This window comes from Panthera uncia, chromosome C2 (assembly GCF_023721935.1).
Source record: "Panthera uncia isolate 11264 chromosome C2, Puncia_PCG_1.0, whole genome shotgun sequence".
In the NCBI taxonomy this organism is placed as follows: Eukaryota; Metazoa; Chordata; class Mammalia; order Carnivora; family Felidae; genus Panthera; species Panthera uncia.
Window position 1 is genome coordinate 62942529 of NC_064810.1, and position 14963 is coordinate 62957491.

General features: G+C 38.8%; 1 long non-coding RNA gene across 1 annotated transcript in view; it reads left to right on the plus strand.

The window, feature by feature from the left end:
* LOC125920980 (uncharacterized) overlaps positions 1-8623 on the plus strand; it is a 25521-nt gene extending 16898 nt beyond the window's left edge. Inside the window, exon 3 of the long non-coding RNA XR_007457272.1 lies at positions 8495-8623. This is a non-coding gene — a long non-coding RNA (uncharacterized LOC125920980). The remainder of the gene's footprint in view (positions 1-8494) is intronic.
* Positions 8624-14963: the final 6340 nt, after the last annotated feature.

Below are 14963 nucleotides of genomic sequence, written 5' to 3' on the forward strand. Positions count from 1 at the left end.
GAGGAGAAGAGAGGAGAAGAGAGGAGAAGAGAGGAGAAGAGAGGAGAGAGAGAAAAGAAAAAAGAAAACAAACTGAAACTTCCCGGGTGCCTGGGTGGCTCAGTCAGTTGAATGTCAGAATCTTGATTTATGCTCAGGTCATGATCTCACATTATGTGAATTTGAGCGCATATTGGGCTCTGTGCTGACAGTGCAGAGCCTGCTTAGGATTCTCACTCTCCCTCTCTCTTCCCAACCCCTTCTCTCTTGAAATAAATAAATTGTTAAAAATTTAAAAAATATATATGAAACTTCCCCTCACCCCAGTCCAGCATTTCCTAGTTTTTTTCAACACAGTTAACTTCTAATGTACAGTATAATATATTTTTCTATGGTGTACATTCTGTTTTCTCTGATCAGGATGTGAGTTCTAAGAAGTAGTGAGCAGGGGTGTAAGAGAGGTTTGCTTTGTTCACTGCTACAAACCCAGTACCTAGTATAGTGGTACATAGCAAGCATTCAATTCATATTGGTTTGTTAATGAATAAGATAAATATCAGGTTCCAGGGCAGGGAGAAGAAGGGGACAACTTGGGGCAAATAAAGCCTTCTTTGTGTCCTGTTCATCATCTTCAGAGGCACATTCTTTCTGACAGTGCAGAAGGTTGATTCAAGCTACACAAGTGTTCTAGATAATCTGGCTTCTGTCTTAAATAGATGTTGGAGATGACTGTACACTAAATAATGTTCATAGGCAGGAAAATTTTGAGGAATGGCCATGCTGCTGTTTTCCCTGCACTTGTTAGAAATCTATCAATTGCTTTTTACTATGGTGCTGCCATCCAGAAAGCTTGAGTCAGGAGTCAAGTGGTTCCCTTCTGCTCTAGAGACAAGAGTTGGCAAAAGTCAGGGAATGAAAGACTGGTGAAATGAGGATAAAGTCTGAAAGCCTCACTGAGAGATAGGATACCTAATACTGTGACTTCCTGCCTTCTCTTCATGAGTCCCTCCAAGTCTGAGGCTTCTACTTCCCTCCCTTCTCTCCTTGCTTGCTGTCCCTGTGATGAGGGGAGGGTGGGAAGTACATGATATGAATTCAACAGTACATTATACCGGGAATTAGGACAGGATGACACAACTTCAGGGCTTTACCAAAGGGTCCAGGCAAATCTAAAGTTTTTAAAATATTCCCAGTCTGTGTATAAAATTCAAAGAATTCATGATACAAGTACAGCATCTGAGCCATAGTCTTCTACAGCTGGGCTGATAACAGTCCAAAGAGCAAGGACCAATCACCATAGTTGGTCAACTGGGCAAAGAACAAATGATGAATGTGACCTTCATACTACAAATGCCTGGCCAAGAGGGCTCCTTTTTGAAATATACTCTCAGCCTGTTTGCACAAAAGCAGACTGCTAAAACAACTCTAGCTTTTCATTTTCTACTTCAGGCATTTTTTCAGAACAACATCAACAAAAGGAGCCCCAGTAGGAAGAAGCTATGTTCAGTCAACAAAAGTGCTTAGATTTCCGTGTACTCTTTACTTGCTTCCTCAGAGAAAGAGAGTACATGCCATATCTGATCCAAGCAACTCCCTACAAACTTTAATGACAATGCCAAGAAAACCTCTCATGCGTTATAAAGGAACTGTGAGGATGCCTGGCTGGCTCAGTCAGTGGGGCAGGCGACTTTTGATGTTGGGGTTGTGAGTTTGAGCCACACATTGGGTGTAGAGATTATTTCAAAATAAAATCTTTATAGAATAAAAGTTTTTAAAAAAAGGAACTGTTTCCTGGGGAGAGGCTGATGTGAACCGAGGACCTTTTATCCCAGAAAATCCACAAATGATGTCCTTGTCAAGGAACTTGACACATAATAAATAGGAATACTAATATACATCAATACACCTTCTTAATCAGTTGATATATGTAATTCAAAACAATTTTGGCCATTAGGGGATCTCTAGGTCACTGACAAGGCAAAGAAAGCAGTAAGCTGAATAAAGTAATCAAGCATAGCAACTTTTGTCTCAATGTTAGTCATCCTCAGAAGATAAAGAGACCATCTCAAAGTTAAACAGAAGGGCCATTATTTTATTTTAGTAGTTTCCCAGGCCACTAGCCATAACATACAGTTTCAAAGTACTCCCTCTTTTAGAGACTACAGTGCTCAAGCAGATAGGCAAGTCTACCCTCATTCCTAGATTTACCCTGAGAGTGTCCATGAAAACTAGGGGGCTAGGCAATTTCTTTTCAGGGACTTTGGGAGGGCACTTCCTTGTGCACCTTCTGGGTTGAACAATGCGTGCTCTAAGTTCCAGAGACAACAATCCTGCCTTTGCCACTTGGTTTAGGTTTGGACAGGTTTTTCACCCCAAATGTTAGAAAATCTTGACTCTAGCTTGAACAGGACAGTATGGTGAAATCAATTTTCCACCTTTGAGATGAATGAAAGATTCATCTTGAGATGAATGAAAGATTATCTGTCACTATCTAGAAGAGTCTAGAATTGCACAGTTATGTTCAAATCTACCCCCCACCTCGAAGGCCCAGAGAATGTCCCATGTTCAAGAAGTGGCTTTGGCAAACAATTAGAACTCGTCAATGTTACCTGTTCTGACGTTCATCCAGTTTCCCTTTATACTTTGATATTTGAAAATGTTCGTCACATTTCCTTCATTTTATGTATCATAATTGTAATTACATTAACTCCATTTGTTCACAGCTTTATCCAAGGCACTTAGAAAATGCCTGACAAACAATACCCCTGATAAAAATAACCAATGGATAGATGAATGGAGAAATGGAAAGCAGAGGCAGCTTCATTCATTCTCTTATTCCCAGCGATAACTGGTTTATCATTTTAGAAACTTTAATAAAATAAAAAGTTGCTGATCCCAGTTCTAAAGCAGGATTACTGTCACCTAAGTCCTTAAGTGTGGAGATAAAAGTTTTTTTCCTCTGTCTGTGCTACTCCTTCTCTGGTTACACAGGTCACACCTAGATTTATGGGTGTAATTATAAAGGCATGTGTCACTATGTGCTGGGAATGCTTACAATAAGCCTCTGATGTTCACACACAGGAGATTCCAGTATTTTCTACTCAAATCATTTGGGCGGCATGATGGAATGCACTATGGTGTTCTTTTGAAACCATGGATTTAAATGCCAAGTTGGTCTTGGTGGGGGTTATAACTTAGTATTTATGAGCCCAGTTTCTAAGGCATCACTGCAGGGTAATGGGGCAGATCAACTGAGATCTTTAAGGAAAAGTTTATAAAATGTCCAATAATTAAGCAAGTATCATCAGCAAGCCATAACAGGATCTTGCCCTCTGCATAAACACAGGGGAGATGGCAACAGCTAGGGTGTGGGTTTTATTTTCCCCATGTGTAACTGAGTACCTATGCTATCCCTTTTGAGTAGCCTCAAAATCAGATAATTTCTGGAGGCAAAAAGTCATTCAAGAAGAAGGCTCAAGAAAACCAATTAAACCTAGGAACTATGAATGTCTCAGGTTCATATTGCTGCAAGAGAGGATCAAAGAGGAGGAGAGATGGACTTGGGTTGCAGGCTGTTTGTAGCACCTACACATGGATCTAGACACTCCACCACCATGCACTCCTACCTTGATAATCTGGCCTCATAATCAGATAAATCACTGCTTCACCACCAATAAAAGGAGGTAGGTCTTGGCAAAAAAAAAAAAAAAAAAATGCAAATCCCCACAAACCACACATGTACAAAATTTAAGCAAATGATACAATGTTATTTGAAATGCTTATGAGAGGAATCATTCAGGGGCCACTGGCTTAAAAATGACACTGTTTTATACCAGTTTAGTTGGGGAAGAGCTGAATTATCTTCCCTTCCAAAGCAGAATAGTCTGTGAAGTAAGACACAACAAAAATTGAATCCTGGCTCCACCACTTATTGATTGGGTAATGTTGGGCAAATCCCATAACTAATCTAAACTGAATTTCTTCATGTGAAGTAACACAGGAAACAATCATGCTTATTTTGCTGTGCCATGTGAGAAATAAACAGGAAAAGTCCCTACTACATTGAAGGCATTCAATACAGAAATGCAGTTACATTTATTTCTATTCTATATTGTGAAGCTTGACCTGACAGCATGCAGTCGAACAATTTATCAGTTTGTATTTACTGTTTAAATGATGTTCATTTAGGGAATCCTTTTTCTAATAGTGGAGGTTTGCCTTTGCACCCTGGGCTCTCAGAAACTGACCTAGTAGCCCAGCAAAAGCATGCTAACCTTGATGATCAGATGCCTCCATGAGAAGCCATGACGTTTAGCGCCTGGAAGACTTCAGAATCATTTATGGTACCCTTCATTCATAGAAAAGGTGCCCTATGCTACCTTTATTTTTTTTTAAGTCTATTTATTTTGAGCGAGCGAGAGAGAGAGCGCGAGCGAGCGCGAGAGAGCAAGCACACATACGCATGCACTCACCCACTAGTTGGGGAGGGGCAAAGAAGGAAACAGAGAAACCCAAGCAGGATCTGGGTTGTCAACATACAGCCTGATGTGGGGCTTGATCCCACAAACCATGGGATTATGACCTTAGCCGAAATCAACAATCAGACCCTTAACCAACTGAGCCACCCAGATGCCCCAACCTATGCTACCTTTAAAAAGGGACACCTAGGGGGTGCCTGAGTGACTCAGTTGGTTAAGGGTCTGACTTTGGCTCAGGTCATGATCTTACCACTTGTCAGTTCAAGCCCTGCATCAGGGCTTACAGCTCAGAATCTGGAGCCTGCTTCAGATATTCTCTCTCTCTCTCTCTCTCTCTCTCTCTCTCTCTCTGCCCTTCCCCTGCTCGCTCTCTCTCTCTCTCTCTCTCTCTCTCTCAAAAATAAACAAACATTAAGCAAAAATTAAAAAGGGGCTCCTGGGTGACTCAGTCAGTTAAGTTCAGACTCTTGGTTTTGGCTGGAGTCATGATCTCAAGGTTCATGGGATAGAGCCCTGTCCTTGAGCCAAGCACAGAGCCTGCGTGGGATTTTCTCTTTCTGCCCCTCCTCTGCTCAATAGTGCACGCATTCTCCTTCCCTCTCAAAATAAATAATTTTTTTAAAAAATGCTTAGCAGCCTCTTTCCTGGAAGAGTTTTTGGGGGAGAGGGGTTAATGAATTATGTCTATTTAACAGCTAAGAGGAAAGTGTTACTTTAACAGTTTAACACTGGTACAAAACTACAAAATCAAACATAAAATAATGTGTAATAACACAGTGTTTAGTTACCCCAATAAAGTTTGACCTAGAGTTCATATTTTTCTTCATACTTTTTTGTTTATATAAATATTAGCCCAAGATTAGACAAATGTGATTACCTTTTACAAAATCTGCAAAGGGAGAGGAGGTTCAAAGAAAATTTGACACAAAGGAAGAACCAAAATGGGGTGCCTAGGTGGCTCAGTGGGTTAAGCATCAAACTCTTGATTTCATCTCAAGTCATGATCTCACAGTCTGTGAGTTCAAGCCCTGCATGAGGATGCTTGGGATTCTGTCTTTCTGTCTCTCTCTCAAAAAAGAAATAAACAATAAATTTTAAAAACTAAGAAACAAAATACAGTAGTGAAAAAGCTGAGAGAGCAAAGCATTGGCACAGATAACCATTGTTATGTATCAGCTATACTTATGCTTACAAATACACATGTGTCCATATACTTATATCTAGTATTTTATATATGGAAGTCATAAATAGCCTAAATTATTTAGTATAATAATATACTAAAGTCATTAATACATTTAATAACAGTCATGTTGAATATGTCCTATGTTAATATTACATTGTTAAACTATAATATTTTAAATACAATTAACAACTTTTGAACTCACAACACTTCAAATTAAAAAGGTGTGGTTGTCCTTTCTTGTCCCACTGTTCATCCCTTCTTTCTCCTTATTCTATTAATGTCTGAAGAATGCATTTCTCAGACATTTATAAAAGCCATCTGATAGCTGCACTTGTTTCTAAACATGCTGCTTCACACCTTCCACAGGACAGGTTACTGATTATTTTTGGTTTTAGATGCCATCTGTTATAGCTTCTGCTGGGCCAAAGATCCTGTTTATGTCAACAAATTACTTAATTAAGCAAACGAGGTGACAATGATGAGTTTTTGAAAATGATGTGGATGTTCGTGAAAATGATGTAATTCAATATAATGTTTTATTTGAAACAAGAGCTGAGGTGGGGAGGAGTGTAGTGGGAGAAGGGATACAGATAAGAGGGTGTCAGCAAGGCCCCCCAGAGAATGGGGGAGTGATCGAGTTCACAGGATGAGGGACTGCCTTCAGGTCAAAGGACTTACACACACCCCTTCATCAGACCACAGAGGAAAGAAGGTCTTTCATAGAGTAAAGAGAAGGCTAATGCAGGTCTCCCTGTGCACTAAATACAGTATTGCCTATCGTGTGACAGGCCACAGAGAAAAAAAAATGTATCTCAAGGTCTCCGTGCAGCTGCAGAGTGGTTTCTAAAAGTCCGTGTTCACTTGACACTGAACTTGACTTCAGAAAACTCTGCCTCACTCCCAGGATACTGTCTTTCATTTAATTCATGGCTCCATGATGCCCTTGCATACTTAATAAGGACAAGATTCCAAATTAGAGCATTCCTCACATATCCCTTTAAACCACTTTTGTAAAATTATACCCAGAAAATATGATTTTGTCTCAACTGACAAAATTTGCTAATTCTGGAAGCTTTTAAAATAATGCTTCTTGTTTGTAAATTCACAGCTTTCTTGGATTTTCTATAATTCTAATAATATGCAGAGATAGACTTAAACCACTGGTATTATAAATACCACTGGATTTATTATAATTCTGATAATATTGAAGGGATAGATTTAAACCACTGTTACTATCAGGTGGTAAGCCCAGCTATTCACAAAAATCATGCCTCCTATATATGGCAAGACTACACTTGATTCAAAACAGGCTTCTAAATATTACTTCTTCAAAAAGTCCACTGTGTTAAATAATGCTTCATTTAGCCAAATGATTCTGTTATAAACACATTTATGGCAATAACATTAATTATAATAATACTTGTAGCTCCATAAAAATCGCCATTGCACCATTTACCTGAGCAACCCCAGGGAGGAATATCTCATGGGCATCAATACCAAGTAAACACAAAAACAAAGTGTTAATATCCTGACTTATGAAGAGTGAGACTTCCCTCATTGGAAAGTTTAATAAAAATGTGTTGGTTGTATATAAAGTTTATAATGAAAAAGAATGAAATGGTTGGGCCATTATAATTAGAAAGACTAATTTTAATACACTGGGGGAAAACATGGAATAAATACTTATGCTGCCATTCTACTGGGTTAAACTCCTAATGTCTGGAATTCCTAACAACCACCACGAAGCCAGTAGCCTTAGAAGACAGGAGGGAAAGGAATTTAGTGACCATAATGGACTCCACTCCACCCTAATCACCTTCCTTATTATTCCAGAAGCAAATTCTGAGACTCTAATATGTAGGATGATCACACATCTTAGTTTGTCTTGGACAGTTCTAGTTTTTATCTATGGCCCAGTGTAATTATTGATAAAGTTCCCTTTTGTTCTCAGAAGCACCTCAGCTTGACCGATAAATGATATGGTCAACCCTACCAGGAAGCCATCAGACAAATGACTGAACTCCCTTCAGAGTATTCTGACACTAAAAGGAATGGATCACTTTGTTATCTGTTGCTGTCATTGCTATTATTTAATACCAAGCGAACAGCATTGGGTCGTTGCAGATGGGAATCAATAAAAAGCAATGCTATATGCCTTCAGGAGGTGAACAGAATCTCATTGTGGGGAGAGGATTTCACAAGTGAGCAGCATTTTATGTTCACAAAGACACAGTTGATTGTCCAGACTCCATAGCAATACTGTGGCTCTGGTTTAGTATTTAACTAGTAAGTGCCTACAGAATCCATAGGGCAATGAGAGTCTCCTGCCTCTGCACTGACTCCTTGTACTTCCACAACATGTAGGAATTGTTATTCTTCAATTGTTCAATCGGCAAACTTTTATTAGAAATCGATTATGTTTTAGCCTCCTGTTTATCCCTATAGAATATACAAGAAGCTATGGTACTTGCCTTTAAACAGTTCATATTTTAAATGATGATTCAAGACCAAAACCACATGATAACTAAGAGTAAAACTAGGTGGCTCCAACTCTTACAAGTAAATTTAGAGTGACAGAATATTGAGAGAAGGGCTACTGAAGAACAAAGGTGTGAACATAGGCCAAAAGGATGCAGAGAGCTCCTGAAGATGAAGAGGACAAGTATAATGGTGGGAAAGAATATGTGTGCAGAGGGGCAGCGGCTGAGAGTAGGCTTGTTTTGAAAGTTGGATAGATATTGCGGAGCCATATTCCAGATCATTTAGAAAATTTGAGTAGGAGTGTTTAGACTTGATGTAATATATCATAGCAATGTTAAACTTATCTAATGTTCACCATCTCCATTTTCCTCAGGTTTTTCTACACTGCAATTCGAGACCATGCTGGCACAAGCAAAGGTACCAGATAGGAAAAATATCCAGCCTCTTTTTATTTTCAGTCCTAAAAAACAGCTACAGTGAACAAATACATGTGGCCCAATAAAGTGTGCATTGATTTATAATTAAAATATTTCAGAAGATTGCTTTCACTTCTTTGAATACACCAAAGTAAGATGTGTCCTCAGTCTGGGCTCAAATCTCTCACTTCTTCTTTTCTTACTTTCCAAGGTCAAGTATTAAGGAGACAACTTCAAGATCAGGTGCTTACACCCTTTCAAATATGCAAAGGCTATCATTCTATTCTATGTCTTAACCTTCATCGAGGTCGCTTTCATCAAGACTCACTTGTTCCATGAAGGTACTTCCAAGTAAACCTCCCTGCTTCCCCTCACCGAAATCACTCCACTAAGATATCTGTCAATCCTTCCTCCCCAGATCGTTGAATACATCGTGTTTTCTGGATCGCAGTAATTAATTGACAACAGGCATATTTTAGTCATGTGAATCTGTCTTCTCTTTCCTCTTTTAGACTGTGATCACTACAAGGGCAGAAAACCGTCTTCTATTTTCTTGCACTGCCATCATTATGTATTATTATTTAGCATTTAATGAGAAACAGTAGTTTATTGTAGAATATGAATCAGTTTCTCACAGCTGAAAGCAGATAATGGCCACAAAAAATAGAAGCATTAGTACTAGCCAAAGGGATTACAAATAATAAGAAAAACTAACTATATGTAAAATTTTGAAGCAAAAAGACAGTAAAAGAAAATACACTCTAAATAAATGGGGCAGACTTGAAATCAATGACTGCTCAACAATGGCTAAAACAGTGAATTCATTTTTCTAGTAGTAAACCAAAGCACAGTGGACAATTAGGAAGTAACGAAGACAGTACTAAAATAGCTATTGATGAAAGGCTGGTATGAAAACCCTTGGAACGACTAAACATTTACAAATAAGGACCCCCCCCTGCTAGAATTACTGAACACAGCACAATGGGACAAACTAGGGGGAATTGGGTAGGTTTTTGAAAGTGAAATTTGAGGGCTAAGAGAAAGCATAATGTTACAACATTTTCCAAACAGAATTACTGAGCTAGTCTACCAAAGAAATAGTGGTGAGTGCCAGCTCTGTGCAAAGTAAGTCATCTGAAATTGTTTCTCGGATGCCTAATGACATCTCTCCATGGTCATCCTTTGTCCACTGCCCCTTTGACCTGACCCAACACACGGACCACCGCTTTTTAGCTGTCCCAGCTGACAAGGCTACCAAAAGTAAGTATCCCTGCAGGCTCCCGCACCCCCACCCAGACTGTCTTCTGCTAAGACAATAGCTAGCTAGGTATGCTGTTAAACTAATCCTTGAAGATTAATTCAGTTGATGACTACAACATGTCAGGCACTGGGGAGGATGCACAGCTACATACAATAGGAGCACAGCCCCTCAGCATTCAGCAGCTGGATAAAGACACGTGTTCACACTTAGCACAGTCCCCTGAGAAACTGGTTTCAACTCCTCTGTCATATTCAAGGTATTTGCTCCAGATTACTGACCTTCCCCAAATGGCCACTTTTATATAGTCTCGACTAGGGAGACTTTTTTTTTTTTAAGCTAGATGGTTAGGCTCACATCTCAGGTTACACCTAAGGTTTCTTTGCTTTTCACAAACCTCCCTAAGTGCTCCACTGCTTGTGTCCTTGCATTACACTTCACTGTTGTTATTTTTATCATCTGTATTGATATTATGATCCTGGGTAAAAGAGTCATGACAGCTATAGAACTTTCAGGGGTATACTTTGATCTTTGTTTGTTGGTTGGTTTTCATTTTTTTTTTAACGTTTATTCATTTTTGAGAGACAAAGAGAGACAGAGCATGAGTGGGAAAGGGGCAGAGAGAGAGGGAGACACAGAATCTGAAGCAGGCTCCAGGCTCTGAGCTGTCAGCACAGAGCCTGACACAGGGCTCGAACTCACAAACTCCGAGATCATGACCTGAGCCGAAGTCAGACGGACGCTCAACTGACTGAGCCACCCAGGCGCCCCTCAGGGGTATACTTTGTAAACAACACCAGGTTTTGTGACAACGGCTTGTCATGACAGGATTTTTCTAGCAAGAAGTCCAAGCTTATTCACAAGTGACCCAAACAAGTCTGAATATGAGGCATGCCAAATGGCAAAATGAATGCCTAAGAAGAAAGCTAGGCATGACAAAGTTAGAAAAACAACTAAAATTGAAAGTTTTAAGTGGGAAAACTATTTCATTAGTGTAACAGGTATAGATCTCTTTTAGAATTGGAAACCACATCATCAGGGTGTTGAAGACTTTTTTTTTTTTTTTGTGAGAGGTAACTGTCCTTTGAATTTGTGAAATTTCATTTGCAAAGTAAAAGAGAAGATTTTTTAGAAAAACAAAATGCATAGTTATTCCGTACTTCAAAGCATATGATATATATGTGTTCTCTTTCAAATGACAACTTCAATCTATGAGGCAATCAACCAACCAAAGGTTTTACTACATTTCAGCACTATGAACAAGATAGGTAGAAAAAATTAGAAATCACGGTCCCTTCCCTCCAGTAATTTATAATATATCAACAAACTTTTACCGTGGCAAACCAATGCACAAATAATCCACTGCAAAATTATATGAACTATACATACAATTAATAGATGTATAGAAATAGATAAGCACAATTCCATCAACATATCAGTTTTTTTTCTAAGAAATGGTCAGTTGGACAAATGAACTAATGAATAAATGAACAGATTATGATGACTGGGTTGTCTTGAGGGATGGGTAGACTCTAATGAACTAGAGCTAATGGAGGAGTATATTCACTGTGCATGAATTTATCAGAGCTGGGGCCACAGGCAGGAAAGGGAATGGGAGAGGAAGGTTGTACTTTTTTTTCTTTTAATTTTTTTTGACATTTATTTTTTAGACAGAGAGAGAGCGCGAGCAGCAGAGGGGCAGAGAGAGAGGGAGACATAGAATCTGAAGCAGGCTCCAAGCTCTGAGCTGTCATCACAGAGCCCTATGCGGGGCTCAAACACACAAACCATGAGATCATGACCTGAGCTGAAGTTGGACGTTTAACCAATTGAGCCACCCAGGCACATCATGGGAGGTTGTACTTTCAAGTGGCCAACATTAATAGAAACAAGCATAAATGGAGAGAAAGGTCAGAGGGCGTGAAGCACACACATACATTTCTTATTATTTCTTTACTCCTTAGAAAAGAAACCCTGAGTACAAATTTATGTTATATAGTAAGAATTAAAGTATTCGAGGGTAACAGTTTGCTGAGCTTAAGAGCTTAAGGATAGGAGTACCCACTACAACACAGAAAAAATAATAGGACTATGATAGACAATCTCAGTCCTATTTTTTTTTGATGTTTTTTTGTTTTTAATTTTTTTTTAAGCGAGTGAATGAGTAAGCGGGGGCCAGGGGCAGAGGGCAGAGACAGAGAGAGAATCCCAAGCAGGATCAGTGCAGTCAGTGCAGAGCCCAACATGGAGCTTGAACCCAGGACCTGAGTTCATGACCTGAACCAAAACCAAAAGTCAGATGTGTAACTGACTAAGCCACCCAGTCTTTTGTTTCATACTAATTTTTACTCGTTTACCTTTATTTTTTTAATTTATTTTTATATTTGAGAGAGAGAGTTCAAGCACGGGAGGGACAGAGGGAGACAATATTAATGTGAGGCTCAATCCAGTGAACTCTGAGAAAAGGACCCAGATGAAATCAAGAGTCACTCAACCAAGTGAACCCCCTAAGTGCCCTCATTCACCTTTCTGATCCCCCAGTCTTTCCCTTCATTCTTTTTCCCTCCTTTTACTCTCTTTTACGCTCATCAGCTTTTATCTCTTTGGGTTATTTCTTGGTTCACCTTCAAGTTTGTTTTTGAACTCCATATTCTTAACCACCATCTACTCTATCTGCTGAGATTTTCCATTCTCATTCTTTTCTGATCTACAGACCCTTCACCCATTTATGGCCAAAATGCATAACTTCAAGAGTTCCACTATGCAATAGTCACGCATAATGCTAACTAGGAAACAGGCAGATGTTCCACCATTTTAGGGTGCCCAGAGTTGTAGCCTTCTTGTTTCTTTGCTTCTGCCAGTATAATGTAGTCCTAAAGTGGTATTTGACCTACACATTGTTGGTGACGGCCTAGAAGATACCCAGATACTCATGACTTTCCAAGGCCACATACTAGAGGAAGGAAGAAAGGAAGGGAGGGGAGGGAGGAAAAGGAAGTGAAAAGAGAGAAAGAGAAAAATAGAGAAAAGAGGGAAAAGAGAGAGAAAGAAAGACAGACAGACATGGAAAGAGATACTTTACTTCCTGGTATGTGTGTATCTTCATTACTCTCATCCATGGTTTATATAACAACCCATTATCCATCCACTCAGAACCTGTTTACATTTCCAAGCTTTCTACTCTTGGATGTAACAAGTTTCTCCAATTCACGTATTGGTAAGTAAAGCCTTGTGATGCTATAGAAAAGGAACAGAACTTGGAGTCAAAAACCCATGCTTCAATCTTGACCTTCCATTATGTTACCAACTCAGGAAAGCCATTCAAATTACCTTAGCCTCTGAGTCCTCATCTATAAAACAAGAAAAAAATGTATACACTTCTACCTCATACATAATTGCAATAGCAAATAAGTTAAAGGAAAATTCTTAGAACATTCAAAAAATTGTATGAAGACATTTGCGCTTCTTTTAAGTTTTGATAGTTGCTACCTAATTTGTAGTCTATCGTCACTGGCTTTTTAAAGTATTTTAAATACTTTTGTCTCTATTTGCGTTTTGAGATGCAATGGCCAGACTTCAATACCCAGAAGACAGTTTGATACATACTCAGAACACCATCAGAATTATTTGACAAATTAACTAAATATCCCATATTATGATACATCATTTAATTCAAGATTCATGTTTGTGTTTTTATTTTCAATTCCCTTCTTGATTAGTCAATATACTCAAGGGTTACTTCAAACAACGGTCTATAAAAATGTCTATCTTTTATAGGACTAACAGATAACTAGATTTATTTTTCGATAGGCATGGCTTTAATTATTTTTTCCTAAGTGAATTACCTTTCATTGCCCACATTGAATATCATCTAGCACTTTTCTGCCCACTCATGCAGGCTGGCAAGTTTTCCCTGCAGTTTATCTCCATCTGCTTGGCATTTCACTACCTGGAAGAGCTTAGTGTCATCTGCAAACTTGGATAATTCACCATGCATTCCCTCTTCCAAATCATTTATGAAAATGTTAAATAAGACAGGTTCCAGGGCCAATCCCTAAGAAACCAAACTGTTTTTCACTTCTCCATTCGGAAGAACTCTCATTTATCTCTAGATTTTTTTTCTTTCATCTTGTTAAAATAAGCTTTGTACAATCACTATATAATGATATATGTATATGATTCTTATGGGTTCTAAAGCTACTTGAGGTTTGGGGATACAAAATTATCCAAAATGTGTTTTTTCCATAAAAATCTTAAGGGACAGCCAACTTGAATACCAATGAGGAAGCTGAGCAGATAGGACTCAGGACCCTTCGGACTCAACTTGCAAAAACAAAAAAAAACAAAAAAATCTTTGTTTTTATGTACTTTATATGGCAAGACACCAATTTGTGAGCAAAAAGAAAAATCATTAAAAAGAAAAAATATATATACATGTATATAGCTTTAAAAAACCACTAGTTCAGAGGAAAAGCTTTAGAGTCAGGATCCCAAGATTTGTCTTTGCCCTGTATTCCTCTATGTGACACCACTGTATTCTTAGATGAGTGACCTAACCTTACTGATATTCTTGTTCAGCTATAGAGCAGGAAAAATAGCCTCTAACTTGTCTCTCTTGCATACACTGTGGGGATGAAGTGCTATTGTGTATTTTGAAGTAGATTACAGCATTCATAAGGAAGGAAGGTTTTATAAATGGACACAGTAGAAGGTGCAAGGATAACAGCACTATTAGAGGTAGTGTAGTTAAAATATTCAAAGGGTGTGAGCTGGAAAGGGAAAATAGAAACATCAGGAGGCAGCTAATATAATGAGGAAGTGAATATAGTGAGGTACTTTGTCTATAAGATGAAATAGAGAAAATGGGAGCGAAAGAGACAAAAGGACAGTACGGTCAGAGTAGAATACTGGAGATTAATATTTCTGAGCAAGGGACCTAGGAGTGGGTGGCTGTATTGAAGTTGAGGTCAAGGATGTAGGACTGAGGAAACCCAAGTCTTATAAACTAGTATATTGTAAATATTGTTCAAAAATACACATATCTCCTCAATGGAGGTGGAAAAGAAAACAGTGAGTTTGGTCCCAAGGTCTTCATGACAGCCATCATGACAGCCATGGATGGGGGGACAGCCATCATGACAGCCATGGATGGGGGACAGCCATCATGA